Source organism: Phyllopteryx taeniolatus, chromosome 1 (assembly GCF_024500385.1).
Source record: "Phyllopteryx taeniolatus isolate TA_2022b chromosome 1, UOR_Ptae_1.2, whole genome shotgun sequence".
Lineage (NCBI taxonomy): Eukaryota > Metazoa > Chordata > Actinopteri > Syngnathiformes > Syngnathidae > Phyllopteryx > Phyllopteryx taeniolatus.
Window position 1 is genome coordinate 47,870,818 of NC_084502.1, and position 15,758 is coordinate 47,886,575.

At 42.2% G+C, this 15,758-nt stretch overlaps 1 long non-coding RNA gene across 3 annotated transcripts in view; it reads left to right on the forward strand.

Moving 5' to 3' along the window:
* LOC133489930 (uncharacterized) overlaps positions 1-15,758 on the forward strand; it is a 101,753-nt gene that overhangs the window by 37,970 nt on the left and 48,025 nt on the right. For 2 of the 3 annotated variants that reach the window (XR_009792051.1, XR_009792052.1), the window contains exon 1: positions 14,272-14,599. The exons of the other annotated variant lie outside the window; for it this stretch is intronic. This is a non-coding gene — a long non-coding RNA (uncharacterized LOC133489930). Of the gene's footprint in view, positions 1-14,271; positions 14,600-15,758 lie in introns of those variants that run through there. 3 annotated transcript variants of the gene reach the window in all.

Below are 15,758 nucleotides of genomic sequence, written 5' to 3' on the forward strand. Positions count from 1 at the left end.
TATTTAGTAGAAGCACCCTTTTGAGCTAATACAGCCATGAGTCTTTGTGGGAATGATGCAACAAGTTTTTCACACCTGGATTTGGGGATCATCTGCCATTCCTCCTTGCAGATCCTCTCCAGTTCTGTCAGGTTGGATGGTGAATGTTGGTGGACAGTCATTTTCAGGTCTCTCCAGAGATGCTCAATTGGGTTTAAGTCAGGGCTCAGCCATTCAAAAACAGTCACAGAGTAGTTCTGAAGCCACTCCTTCGTTGTTTTAGCTGTGTGTTAAGGGTCATTGTCTTGTTGGAAGGTGAACCTTTGGCCCAGTCTGAGGTCCTGAGCACTCTGGAGAAGGTTTTCGTCCAAGATAACCCTGTACTTGGCCGCATTCATCATTCCTTTGATTGCAACCAGTTTCCCTGTCCCTGCAGCTGAAAAACACCCCCACAGCCTGATGCTACCACCACCATGCTTCACTGTTGGGTCTGTATTGGACAGGTGATGAGCAGTGCCTGGTTTTCTCCACACATGCTGCTTAGAATTAAGGCCAACAATTTCTACTTTCTCCCATCTGCCGACTGCATCTTTGGAGCTCAGCCACAGTGATCTTTGGGTTCTTCTTTACCTCTCTCACCGAGGCTCTTCTTCTCTGATTGCTCAGTTTGTCCGGACAGCCAGCTCTAGCGAGGGTTCTGATAGTCCCAAACGTCTTCCATTTAAGGATTATGGAGGGCACTGTGCTCTTACGAACCTTAGGTGCAGCAGAATTCTTTTGTAACCTTGGCCAGATCTGTGCCTTGCCACAATTCTGTCTCTGAGCTCTTCAGGCAGTTCCTTTGACCTCATGATGCTCATATGCTCTGACATGCACTGTGAGCTGTAAGGTCTAATATAGACAGGTGTGTGGCTTTTCTAATCAAGTCCAATCAGTATAATCAAACACAGCTAGACTCCAGTGACGGTTTAGAACCATCTCAAGGATGATCAGAAGAAATGGACAGCACCTGAGATAAATATGAGTGTCACAGCAAAGGGTCTGAATACTTAAGGCCGTGTGATATTTACATTTTTCTTTTTTAATAAATCTGCAAAAATTTCAACAATTCCATTTCTTCATGTCAATATGGGGTGCTGTGTGTACATTCATGAGGAAAAAAATTACTTAAATGATTTTAGCAAATGGCTGCAATATAAAAAAGAGTGAAAAATTTAAGGGGATCTGAATACTTTCCATACCCACTGTATAAGTCTAAGTAGCATTACATTGGCTTATGGTACCACATGAAACCCTTTAAATGCTCGTTTTCCTAAGCCAGGAAGGCCAGGCCTTCCTTGGGTAAGCACTTTCCATGAACACACACACACACACACAGGCGCACACATTCTAACCTTTGCCCCAAACCTATTTCTCATCTCTGCAGACGCGCGCTGAGTGAATAACCTTGATAAAGGCTTTTTAATAGACTGCTTTGTGTGGGTATCCTGGGGTGGGGTGGGAAGGTGGTGGGAAGGTGGTGGGTGGGATGGTTCCCGAGGAAGACCTGGAGATGTGAGGCAAGAGAAAGATGGGAGCCTGGGACACATAAAACTCCAGCGGAGCATGACTGCTCAAAATGCTGTGCTACTGATCCTTCTACATCTGTAAATGCCTGATTGCAATAAAAAAAAATGTACAAGCCCATCTTGAGCAAGAACAACCCAGAGAACATGTGTTTGGTCATAGGTAATGTCACAACTTGGTGATATACTGGCTGACGACAAGGCGATGTCCCTCAGAAGTGTGAATGAAGACGTTTATTACAACAGACGTGGAGGATTAGCCAAGGGCTTAGGCCATTCTCATGGTAATGTACATGAGGCTGCAAGTGCACAGATAAACACAAGCACTCACCTTATCGAAATACACAGAATTAAAGGAGTTTTGCTTCACCACACTGAGTTACATATAAACACACACAGACACACACACACACCCACACACGCACACTCACCCACCCACACACACACACACACGCGCACACACAAACACACACACAAAATTCTCGACCAAAGAATCACATGACACTTGAATGGAGTAGAGGCATCTGGGTTTGTGGCACAACTGCCAAGGACGAGTCAACTCAAACAAAACATAGCTTTTGTGTGGTTATTGGCTTGCCCAAAATGATCGGAGCAATATATTCCTTTTTTGTAACTCAATAATATGTTAGTTTGCCTCTTCCACTAATTCCTCCAATTTATTGCTTTTTACTTAAATTTACGCTTGCTGTGCTCTCCTAAAATGTCCAGAGCTACTTTAAATGTAAAACCTTTGTCTTTCCAGGCTTAGGAGCACTTTGGGAACTGCGTTGCATTGTAGGCTACGGCGGCCACATTAGGAGCTAGCAGACCATTATGAACGAAAACAAGGCTTTGTAGTGAAAGACGTTATGGTAAAATGTAAGAAAGGTAAGGTAATTTACATGAAAACATTAGACCACAAAACGAGAGAGTAATACCTGGCAAAAATAAGCATTATAAAGGGATTATTGATTAGATCCATACGAAATGCCATATATAGAGTGGAGTAGTTATCTCAACCTAATGCAGCTGTTCTTTACGATAGACATCGTCAGCTACCTTGTGTGTAATGTGAGTGCATACACTTCGGATCAGTTTCAAAATTACAAGTCATTAGCCCCTCATGCAGTTTACCGTCGGATGTGTGCAAGACCTTCACATGAAGCTGCCAAACAATGCAAACACAAGGAGCTAAACCTAGTAGCAGGTGAGTTTGCTTTATTTGAACTACCTTACTTTGTACGTGCAGCTCTATTGAACCATAATTTACCATGTTCATTTATTGATGATGCTGTGCATGCTGTTTATACAGTATAACTCAAATGAACCTTTAAAACAGATGCTTAAAGGAAAAGCTCATGCTACTCGTTTTAGCTCCATGTGCAGTACCTTCATCCAACTGACGGTGTACGCATGGTTTGCCAGCTTCATCATCAACACCATCATCATCAACGACATTCAATGATCAGGCTTCTGCTGAATTTGATAGGTGGGCAAAAGATATTCAAATTCATCGCAAATATTGGTATGTGTGTACCACGCTTAAGAGCGTGTCCGTGATATCACGGCATGCACGTGCACAACGCTGAGAGTCCGACAACAATCTCAGCCAACAGTGTTATGAGCAGTACAAGTGGTAGGACCCAAATGCAAGACTCAATGCCAAAGAGTAGTTAAAAAAGCACACTGTTTATTCAACAAGTTGGGTTCAACATCAAGCAAAAATGCAGGGTCCATATACGGTCAGGATCAGTGATTTTATGTGAGTCAACGGCATGAAAAAGAATGCTGGAACGTGATGATGAAGTGCAGAGACGGAACGAGACAAGGTTAAATACATGAGGTAATCGAGAGTGACAAGACAGGTGTGGGAAAGCGTAATTAGGGGCAGGTGAGCACAAAACAGGGGAGGAACAGGAAACACACATATAGATATGACAACCAAATCATTCTGAGCTACTCGAAGCTTCCCTCTTGGCATCACCATATGTGGTCTTTTATTTGTTGGCGCATTCAGGAGAAGATAGGCTAGCAGCTGATTCACGTTTGGTGCTGAGAAGTCATTGCTTTGAATGCTTCGGAACAGAGCAAATTGCGTTGTGTCGTCCCTTTGCAAAAGTTGTCCGATTAATCTGTTCGCGTCGGCTTTGGAACCGGATGGCATGGTATGAGTCCCACTGCAGACAAACAAATTGTCGAGCTGGTTCTTGTTAGACAGATGCTAGTCTGCTTCATGACTGCTTTCTTTTCTTTTTTTTTGTTTTTTTGTTTTTTGCACAATCTGTTTATTGACATTTTCAGATAGACTATAAGTATATGTAATTATTACAACATGACAATAACAAGACAAACAAAATACAAAACCAGATAAACAAACAAAAATTATTAAAAAATAAAAATAAAATACATACATTTCAAAAAGGGCAACACCGCTATTGGAATCTAGGGAACATTTTCTGACTACTTTCAAGGTGCTCTTGAGCAAGTCTATCTCAGCAACTGAACCTCCTTCTCATGTAAGTCACATCATTGAGTTTACAAACCCTCTTGTCTATGATATTCGGATTTTTCAGAAATCGTAAATGCCATTAAATAATGCAGCCCTATGGGGGGCACAAGCCAGTGCAAACTGTAGGCCCGTCCCAAGCCCGGATAAATGCAGAGGATTGCGTCAGGAAGGGCATCCAGTTTAAAACTTTGCCAAACCAATATGAGCATTAATCGGAAGAATTCCATACCGGATCGGTCATGGCCCGGGTTAACTACATCCGCCAACAGCACCGTTAACTTTGTCGCCGGTGGAGATTCAGCCACTGTGGATCGAAGACGAAGGAGAGATGGAAAGCGGGTTCGTCGCCAGAAAGAGAAGTGGTACGCATAGAGCCTAGAACAGAATGTGGGGACATTGAATATGGGGACAATAACAGGAAAAGCTCGGGAGTTGGTTGACATGATGATGAGGAGAAAGGTTGATATAGTGTGTGTCCAGGAGAGCAGGTGGAAAGGTAGTAAGGGTGGAAGTCTAAGGGCAGGGTTAAAATTATTTTACTATGGTGTCAGGGTTATTTTAAAGGGAGAGTTAGCTAAGAATGTCTTGGAGGTGAAAAGAGTATCAGATCAAGTGATGAGGAAACTTGAAATTGAGGGTGTTATGTTTAATGAGATTAGTGGCTATGCCCCACAGGTAGGATGTGATCTAGAGGTGAAAGAGAAATTGTGGAAGGTGCTGGATAAAGTAGTTCTGAGCATCCCAAACAGAGAGAGTCGTGATTGGTGCAGATTGTAATGGACATGGTGAAGGAAACGGGGGTGATGAAGAAGTGATGGGTAAGTACGGCATCCAGATAAGGACCCTCGAGGGACAGATGGTGGTAGACTTTGCAAAAAGGATTGAAATGGCTGCAGTGAACACTTTCTTCCAGAAGAGGCAAGAACATAGGTGACCTACAAGAGCGGAGGAAGAAGCACGCAGGTGGATTACATCTTGTGCAGACGATGTCATCTGAAGGAGGTTACTGACTGTAAGGTAGCGGTAGGGGAGAGTGTAGCTAGACAGGAAAGGATGGTGTAGTGTAAGATGACTCTGGTGGTGGGGAGGAAGATTAAGAAGACAAAGGCAGAGAACAAAGCATGTGGTGGAAGCTGAGAAAGGAAGAGTGTTGTGTGGCTTTTCGGGAAGAGCTGAGACAGGCTCTCGGTGGACAGGTTGGACACTAAAGAAGGAGAAAAAGATTTATACAGGTTGGCCAGACAGAGGGATAGAGACGGGAAGAATGTGCAGCAGGTTAGGGTGATTAAGAATAGAGATGGAAATGTGTTAACTGGTGCTAGTAGTGTGCTGGATAGAGGGAAAGAATACTTTGAGGAGTTGAGGGAAAATGAAAGAGAAGAGTAGAAGAGGTAAGTGTGGTGCACCAGGAAGTGGCAATGATGAGTCAGGGGGAAGTTAGAAAGCCACTAAAAATGATGAAAAATGGAAAGGCAGTTGGTCCTGATGATATTCCTGTGGGGGTATGGAAGCATCTCAGAGAGGTGGCTGTGGAATTTTTGACCAGCTTGTTCAATAGAATTCTAGTGCGTGAGAAGATGCCTGAGGAATGGAGGAAAAGTGTGCTGGTGCCCATTTTTAAGAACAAGGCTGATGTGCAGAGCTGTCGGAACTATAGAGGAATAATGTTGATGAGCCACACAATGAAGTTATGGGAAAGAGTAGTGGAAGCTAGACTCATGACAAGAGGTTGAGTATTTGCGAGCAACAGTATGGTTTTATGGCTGCGTACCACAGATGCATTATTGCCTTGAGGATGTTGATGGAAAAGTACAGAGAATGTTAGAAGGAGCTACATTGTGTCTTTATAGCTCTAGAGAAAGCCTATGACAGAGTACCCAGAGAGGAACTGTGGTACTGCATGCGGAAGTCTGGAGTGGCAGAGAAGTATGTTCGAATAGTACAGGATATGTACGAGGGCAGCAGAACAGTGGTGAGGTGTGCTGTAGATGTGACAGATGAATTTAAGGTGGAGGTGGGACTGCATCAGGGATCAGCCCTGAGCCCCTTCCTGTTTGCAGTGGTGATGGATAGGCTGACAGATGAGGTTAGACTGGAATCCCCGTGGACCATGATGTTTGCAGATGACATTGTGATCTGCAGTGAAAGCAGGGAGCAGGTGGAGAAACAGTTTAAAAGGTGGAGGCATGGAGTGGAAAGGAGAAGAATGAAGATTAGCCGAAGTAAGACAGAACATACGTGCCTAAATGAGTTGGGTGAGACTACGGGGAGAAGAGATAGCGATGGTGGAGGACTTTAAATACTTGGGGTCAACAGTTCAGAGCAATGGTGAGTGTGGTAAGGAAGTGAAGAAACGAATCCAAGCAGGTTGGAACGGGTGGAGGAAGGTGTTGGGTCTGTTGTGTGACAGAAGAGTCTCTGCTCGGATGAAGGGCAAAGTTTACAACACAGTGGTGAGGCCCGCCATGATGTGCGGATTCGAGACAGTTGGCACTGAAGAGACAACAGGTAGCAGAGATGGAGGTGGCGGAAATGAAGATGTTGAGGTTTGCTCTCGGAGTGACCAGGTTGGATAAAATTAAAAATCAGCTCATCAGAGGGACGGCCAAGGTTTCGCTGGTTTGGAGACGTCCAGAGGAGTATATTCGTAAAAGGGCGATGAGGATGAAGCTGCCAAGCAAGAGAGCTCTAGGAAGACCAAAGAGAAGGTTGATGGATGTAGTGAGGGAAGACATGAGGGCAGTTGGTGTTAAAGAGGAGGATGCAGGTGATAGGCTTACATGGAAAAGGATGACACGCTGTGGCGACCCCTAATGGGACAAGCTGAAAGGAAAAGAAGAAGAGTAAGTGCCATTAAATATAATAGTTCAACCTCCCCAGCATGTTGCCCTTTTTATTTGTTACATGTGATAAGGGGATTATGGTAGGCAGAGGACAGTCTCAAGCAGAGGTGGGTATGAATGGTTAGGGTTAGGTTTAGTTACTCTGCTACATTCACTCAAGTAACATTTTGGATAAATTGTACTTGTCAGAGTAATTTGAATGCATCATAGTTCTTACTTTTGCTTGACTATCTTAAGAAGAAACGATACTTTTACTCCGTTAACAATGATCTACATGCCACTCGCTACTTTTATTTATCAATTATTGCTTATTCATCAGTTATTGCATACGCGAAATATTTGTTTGAATTTCATCTTCAACTTTCCCATTGGGCATCGTTGCGCCAATCCAACATAAAAATGAGTGACGTTTGACTCCAGTTCACCAATCAAATGGCACAAGACAAGACATGATTGCACACAATGTCTTCTATTGGGCTTCGTGGGCCTACCAAAACAATTTATATTGAAATTAGTTTTATTTTTCGCACTTGAAATGGTGGCAGTTGTGTTTGGACTCCATTTCAACATGAGTTTGAATCTGACTGGTTACTCCTGAACAGAGTCACATCTCAGTTATGAGCGAGAGCACCCTTGTACAAGCTAATTTTTCTTATATTTATTTTACTGAATCTTTATTTAACCAAGTAAAAGACCAGTTGAGACAGAACATCTTTGTTGCAATGATGGCCTGGCCAAGAAGGCGTGTGGTCGTCATTGGTAAAAGTTAAACGTCAATTCCAAGTCAATCACATACAAGATTATTTCAGTTGTTTATTGTCACCTCCCTTCTCAAAAAGATAAAAAATTAAAGAAATCCATCCATCCATTTTCTGAACTGCTTATCCTCACGACGCAGGGTCGCGGGTGTGCTGGCGCCTATCTCAGTTGACTTCTAGGTCACATTAATGGTGGAAAAAAGTTTTAAATAGGATTTTTCTTGGTCTAAATTCTTTTACATCACAAAAATGTGGCATTTGAACGGGAGGTATGTAGACTTTTTATCTCCACTGCAGCCTACCTGTTTTCGTCATCTCTGCCTGGTGAGGCTATTGTGCTGTTTAACAAGTGCGAACAAAATAGTTTGAGACCAGTATAAGAATTTCTTGGAGCTGTATTTGCCTTAATTTGTTATTTTATAAAGAATTTATCCATCGTCTGTTATTTTATGCAGATTGTAGTTATTACTTTTTAGATTAAGTGACATTGTTCAGCAGTAATTGAATTTGCACATTCATATCAGAATCAGAATCAGAATCAGAATCATCTTTATTTGCCAAGTATGTCCAAAACACACAAGGAATTTGTTTTAGTTATTTTTATTTGATTTAAGTTACAAAACAGTTTTTCACTGAGTACTTTCTTACTCTTACTGAAATAATTACTTGGAGGACTACTTTTTATTATTCTAAAGTAACAGTACCCTTACTGGAGCACAATATCTGGCTACTCTACCCACCTCGGGTCTCAAGTTAAACAGGGTGTAACTAGAGCTGCTTTATACTCCTAACCAGGTCAGTTCGGTCAGTCCAAGCTTGAGGGTCCAGCTTTGACCTGACTGCTGATCTCACCTAGCGGCTTCTGTGTCAGGATTTTCTCCACTCTCCTGCCACCCCCCCGCCCCAAAAAAACTGCCAGCCTGCTCCGCAGGAATAGAGATGTACCTGTCCGATATACTGATGTCTCCCCTGCCACCTCTGATTAAGGCCGCTGTGGGAGATACGCACCTGCACAGCTGATGGGAGACAATGCCTCCGCTTCCTCAGCGAGATTGATTTTCTCCATTAAAACGGCAGCTTTGTCTAACAACCTTTGTTATGCTAAAGAGAAGATGGAAGATTTCCAATCCAATTTGGGTTGAGTCGCGGGCCGGTCAGCAATATGGGCCTCCATTGTCCCGGCCAAGCCCACTGGGATGGTCGCGTGCGTCTCCTGAACGCCAATTAAGGTGGACAGAGAGACAGGCAAGGATAATTGACAGGCAGGAGAAAGGCATCGGTCGTCCTCTCAGTGTCATCACTGAAAAAGGAAATCAAAGCCAAGAGGAGCAGAAGTGATAGAGAAGAGGCAAAATAACCTGTACCTCGCCGCTTTGGCCCCCGAGCTCCAATATTGACATTTACCAATCCTATCTTATCTTAAGAATTAACAGTGTGCTTCCACACTTTAGAATGCTGACATGGTTGATTAAAAGAATTTGATATTGCATTTTTTTATTCTAGTTATTTTCTGTGTACAACCCCAATTCCAATGAAGTTGTGATGATGTGTTAAACATAAATAAAAACTGAATACAATGATTTGGAAATCATGTTCAACCTATATTTAATTGAATACACTACAAAGACAAGATATTTAATGTTCAAACTGACAAACTTGTTTTTAGCAAATAATCATTAACTTAGAATTTTATGGCTGGAACACGTTCCAAAAAAGCTGGGACAAGTGGCAAAAAAGACTGAGAAAGTTGAGGAATGCTCATCAAACACCTGTTTGGAACATCCCACAGGTGAACAGGCTAATTGGGAACAGGTGGGTGCCATGATTGGGTATAAAAGGACCTTCCCTGAATTCCTCCGTCATTCACAAGCAAAGATGGGGCGAGATTCACCTCTTTGTGAGCAAGTGCGTGAGAAAATAGTCTAACAGTTTAAGGAAAATATTCCTCAACGTACAATTGCAAGGAATTTAGGGATTTCATCATCTATGGTCCATAATATCATCAAAAGGTTCAGAGAATCTGGGAAAATCACTGCATGTAAGCGGCAAGGCCGAAAACCAACATTGAATGCCCGTGACCTTCGATCACTCAGGCGGCACTGCATCAAAAACCGACATCAGTGTGTACAGGATATGACCTCATGGGGTCAGGAACACTTCAAAAAACCAATGTCAGTAAATACAGTTCGGCGCTACATCCTTAAGTGCAACTTGAAACTCTACTATGCAAAGCAAAAACCATTTATCAACAACACCCAGAAACACCGCTGGCTTCTCTGGGCCCAAGCTCATCTAAGATGGACTGATGCAAAGTGGAAAGGTTCTGTGGTCCGACGAGTCCACATTTAAAATTGTTTTTGGAAATTGTGGACGTTGTGTGCTCCGGGCCAAAGAGGAAAAGAACCATCTGGATTGTTATGGACGCAAAGTCCAAAAGTCAGTATCTGTGATGGTATGGGGCTGTGTTAGTGCCAATGGCATGGGTAACTTACACATCTGTGAAGGCACCATTAATGCTGAAAGGTACATACAGGTTTTAGAGAAACATATGCTGCCATCCAAGCAACGTCTTTTTCACGGACGCCCCTGCTTATTTCAGCAAGACAATGCCAAACCACATTCTGCACGTGTTACAACAGCGTGGCTTCGTAGTAAAAGAGTGCGGGTACTAGACTGGCCTGCCTGCAGTCCAGGGGCCTCATGTACAAAAGGTGCGTACGCATAAAAACGTGGCGTACTTTCTTTTTCACGGCAAAGTTCAGATGTATCAAGAGTGAAATGACCGTGGAAATGTGCGGTGCCTCACTCCAACTTCATGGCTGGCGTACGCACTATTTCCACAGCTGTTTGTGCTTTGGCGACACTTCGAGGTGATGCTGGGAAACTGTTATCATAAACCTGCACATCAGAGATATATGAACAATTAGCAGTGATGAACAATTCATGCCCGGCAACATTTGATTTCAACAATGTAAAAGAAGCAAGGACTCTGAAATCACTTAACTACACGCCAGAGGACAACATGCCAAAAGATGATTTTCTTGCGCACCTCCTCTTCATTGAGCAACTTCACATTCAGAAAAAAATATTTTTCTTCATTACCTTGATCATTGTCCTTTTTTCCTGATCATCCAGAGATCGGGATCTCAGGTGCAGGGTTCATTTAAATATGCGTGGACAGGGAGGGGGCGGCTTCTCCAACATGTGCACTCATTTCCACGTTGATTGGAATGTACGAAGGAAATGTGCTTCATGCGTAAGCACAGACTCATACATCTGGATATTTTTGTGCGTACGATGTTTTCTGGATTTCAGTGTACCCCATGTTTCAGTAGGAAATCCACGCAAGTCTTTGTACATGAGGCCCCAGACTTGTCTCCCAATGAAAATGTGTGGCGCATTATGAAGCGTAAAATACGACAACGAAGACCCCGAACTGTTGAACAGCTGAAGCTGTACATCAAGCAAGAATGGGAAAGAATTCCACCGACAAAGCTTCAACAATTAGTGTCCTCAATTCCCAAATGTTTTTTGAATGTTGTTAAAAGAAAAGGTAATGCAACACAGTGGTAAACATGACGCTGTCCCAGCTTTTTTGGAACGTGTTGCAGCCATAAAATTCTACGTTAATGATTATTTGCTAAAACACTAAAGTTTATCAGTTTGAACATGAAATATCTTGTCTTTGTAGTGTATTCAATTAAATATAGGTTGAACATGATTTGCAAAACCTTGTATTGTGTTTTTATTTATGTTTAACACAACATCCCAACTTCATTGGAATTGGGTTGTAATAGAAATGTAATTACAATTGTATTTTGTGGTGTTTCTGTCAACAATAATTTAACCTTGATATGATTCAGAAAGGTAGACTTCTTCAGGATGAAAAACAAAAGTGTACTGTAGTCAAAATTATGTCACATATGGCATCGCAATCTGTACTGTTATCCCCTCACGTGTGACCATTTTCTGTTTTGGTAACTTCCAACGTGTAATTCAAGTGTGATATTCAGTCATTCTGACTACTTGTTTATGGTTTATCGCTAAACTGTGATAAAATTTCCAACTGTTAGTTTTACAGTTACAGTTTTCAGAAGGATTAATAGTTTTAGTGTTGTGTAGTGTGCATACGATCCTTTTATGGGCCGAGTGATTGAAAGCGTGACAGTGGTTGTGACTCTTTTTATAAAAAAAGCAATAAGCAAAAATTCTTACGATTTCTTCAGGTATAATTGGAGAATATTGAAGACTCGGAAACTCCCTCCCAGGTACAGTCTGAGCAAGAGATGTTCACCAATCCGCAGTCTGCATCCAAACTACAAGTTGAAGTGTAGAGGAAATGGGGATTTACCCCTTAAGTTTTGGTATCCCAGACTTCAACTTGAGTAGCAGTGATGGTCTGAAGCCTCAAGTAGGAATGACTAATACGTGGATAAAAGTGCTTGCTTGTTTGATTATGTTTACACACTGTATATGTCAATTGATTGACCAAAATCTACTGTAATTGAAAAACATTGTTTGTTCGGTGAAATATTATTATTATTAATTTCAATATATATGATTAATCTGGGCGGCACGGTGGACGACTGGTTAGAGCGTCAGCCTCACAGTTCTGAGGACCGGGGTTCAATCCCCGGCCCCGCCTGTGTGGAGTTTGCATGTTCTCCCCGTGCCTGCGTGGGTTTTCTCCAGGCACTCCGGTTTCCTCCCACATCCCAAAAACATGCATTAATTGGAGACTCTAAATTGCCCGTAGGCATGACTGTGAGTGCGAATGGTTGTTTGTTTGTATGTGCCCTGCGATTGGCTGGCAACCAGTTCAGGGTGTACACCGCCTCCTGCCCGATAATAGCTGGGATAGGCTCCAGCACGCCCGTGACCCTAGTAAGAAGAAGCGGCTCAGAAAATGGATGGATGGATGATTAATCTCTTGTCACAAAACACTTCAACTACAACTGCAAGAAATTATTTTTCACAGTGGACAACTAACTTGTTAGCACATCTGCTTCACAGTTCTGAGGAGGTTCAAATCCCGGCCTCGCCTGTGTGGCGTTTGCATGTTCTCACGTGCCTGCGTGGGTTTTCTCTGGGTACTCCGGTTTCCTCCCACTTCACAAAAACACGCGTGGTAGGTTAATTGAAGACTCTAAATTGCCCGTAGATGTGAATGTGCTTGTGAATGGATGTTTGTTTCTATGTGCCCTGCGATTGGCCGGCGACCAGTTCAGGGCGTACCCCGCCGCTCGCCTGAAGATAGCTGGGATAGACTTGTGCGCCCGCAACCCAAGTGAGGATAAGCGGTACAGAAAATGGTTGGATGGATGGATGCTTATTAAACTCAGGTTGGTCAGTCGGTCATGTGACATTGAAGGTCTGTGATACGTTTTTGTTAATTTCAATTTTGAAAAAGACCTTTCACAAGTTGCGACTGAAAAAGAAATAAAATACTGTATGGTTTATCCGTCTGCAACAGGGCTTGCCGAGGGGTGGATGCTAATGCTGTGATTTGACCTGTGTGTTATGTTCTTTGGGTTGTGTGGTACTGTATGTTCTCCAAATAATACCATGATGTTTCAGTCCATATTATCGCACTACTCGCTTGAGGTCTCGGCGCCCTTTGCACAATGGTCATTGCACCGGACTATTGCAATATTAGTCTTTCGAACTGCTCTAAGTGCTAGAGGACTTAGAGCAGTTCGAAAGACTAATTTTTACTCAGTGAAAAACTTCTCAAGTACTGAGTAAATTTTTTTTTTACCAGATAACTAGCAACCCTTTATTGCTCAGTGACTGTTTTTTGTCAATGTCTTTATGTCTCAAAATTGTTCTCTATCAATTGACTGTCTGTTGTCGTACTAGAGCAGCTCCAACTACCAGAGTCTGTTTTTTGGACATACTTGGCAAATAAAGATGATTCTGATTCTGATTCTGATTCTGATTCACATACAGTACACTGTAGTAAAGCTGTGTTTAACAACCACACTAGGATGTTTTTTTTGTTGTTGTGATAACGTTAGGAGGTGCTACACCCCGGTTTACAGCTAACAACATTTCGCCATACTTAAATTCGGTTGGTAAAGTTAACAGAAATACAGAGTAAAGAGAGTGTAAAGAATAAAGTGGGCATGTCCGAGTAGTTAAGAACAAGCAAGAAAAAGACCACCATGACGTTCGATGTGACATAACAACACGATCCTGAACCCTGCTGCAGACCGATAAACCATTAATGTTATTTATTTTTTCATATTTAGTGGCTGTTTCCGGCATGTGTATTATCTGTCGAGTACCAACATTTTGTTTATTGAGCCTTTTTCAAAATGTGCTCAAATAGCAGTATGTTTCAGGGTTATACTGTAGTGCCACCTGTTTCTTTGGCATGTGCTTGACAGCCTACAAATGCATGTTGATGTGGATGGGGCCTTGCAGTTGAAAGAAGGAATCCTATTCCAGCACTTTTGACACATCTCATGACTTTTTTTTCACTTCATAGCGCTGCGTTCTTCACGGTCAATCATAACTACAATCCCCACCTCCTCCCTCCTCCCGCTCCCTCTTGGCTTGGCTGGTGACAGACGGCGTAATAGGATTTAATAAGGCCCATTTGCATGTCAGCCTTTTAGAGGTTCTGCAGGAAAGAAAGGCAATGGGAGGCATGCAGTCAGAGGAAGTAGATGCTGTGAAAGGATACAAAGTGGAGAAAGGGAGGAAATAAGGAAGGAAGGAAGGAAGGAAGGAAAGATGGTGTAATGATAAACATAGATTTAAAGATCCACTTCTATTTTATGAAATAATGCTTAGGGGCTGCTTAAGGATATGTGGCAGCTACATCACAAATCTTAAATGGGGTGCAAGATGTCATGTCCTCTTTTTTAACATGAGTTCTTGTTGCTATTTAGCACAAACGTGAAGGACAAGTGACGGACGCTTCTCCAAAAATGGATCACAGTAAGGCAAAATGACTTCTTTTCGGCCCTCTTTACTTTTTGACAGGCCCACTTTTGTGTGCGTGGGTAATTTGTGATGTTTGATGTGTGCTGATGTTTGTAAAATGTGTTGTTGCGCTTGAGCGTATTTATGATCTAAGTTCCCCATGTCTGTGTGCATATACCCACCAGCCACAACAGTTAATAGGCGCACACAATTTTAATTAATAAATAATAAAAGTTTGATTTAAACAAGACCAGCACTATTGGACAGATCTTTTAAAGAGGATTCCACTGATGTAAGTATCATTTTCCCATAACAAATATTAACAAAGTTATGACTCTTTAAAGCCGTTGAAAATGTACCAATCCTCTTAATGCAAAGTCAATGGGGGTTGAGATTTTAGGTGTGACCTTTTTGGTTGAATCTGAGTTTCAAACTTCAATAACTTTCTTAATCTTTATCTTATTTACAAAAGACTGGTATCAATGGAAAGCTTGTGTGTGTGTGTGTGTATACATACACGTGTATATAGTGTATAGTTGATAGAATTTACGAAATTAGCATTGGAAGTGACAGAAAATATGAGCCATCATGGCGGGTCACAGTAACATCACAACAGACCTGGCTAGGTGTAAAAGCAAGAAGTGTGTCTGTAAGACGGCCAATTTACTGCAAATTTGGTAGAAACAGAAAAGTGTCCAATAAATTCCGTGCATGAATTTGAAAACATCCGTTATTCACATAAAATGTTTTGACGGGGGGGTTTGTCGACTGTAAATATGGGAAATGTTGTCCAAGTCTTACAATTTATAAAATTGCTCTTTCGAGAAATTACCAAGTTGTAATTAAAACTAGGACACCTGTTGTTTGTCATCATTAATCGTGTGTATCGGTAAGGTAAAAAATGTAGTGAAACACGGAAAATAGCAGTTCCACCGCCACTCAAAATGCAAGATTATGAATTTGGATTGTTGACTGACCACTTTTGAGAGCCATTCAGCTGCGGATACGCACATAGCTACAACAGTATCACCACTTGCACAAGATTATAACGCTCAGTATGGACTGTCAATATTAGAGAGGTATTCATTGAACAATATATTGTATTGTGGCCAGAGGCGGCGGAACTGGGAGGGCCTGGGGGGCACGTGCTCCCCCCACACACTTTTTACCCAAA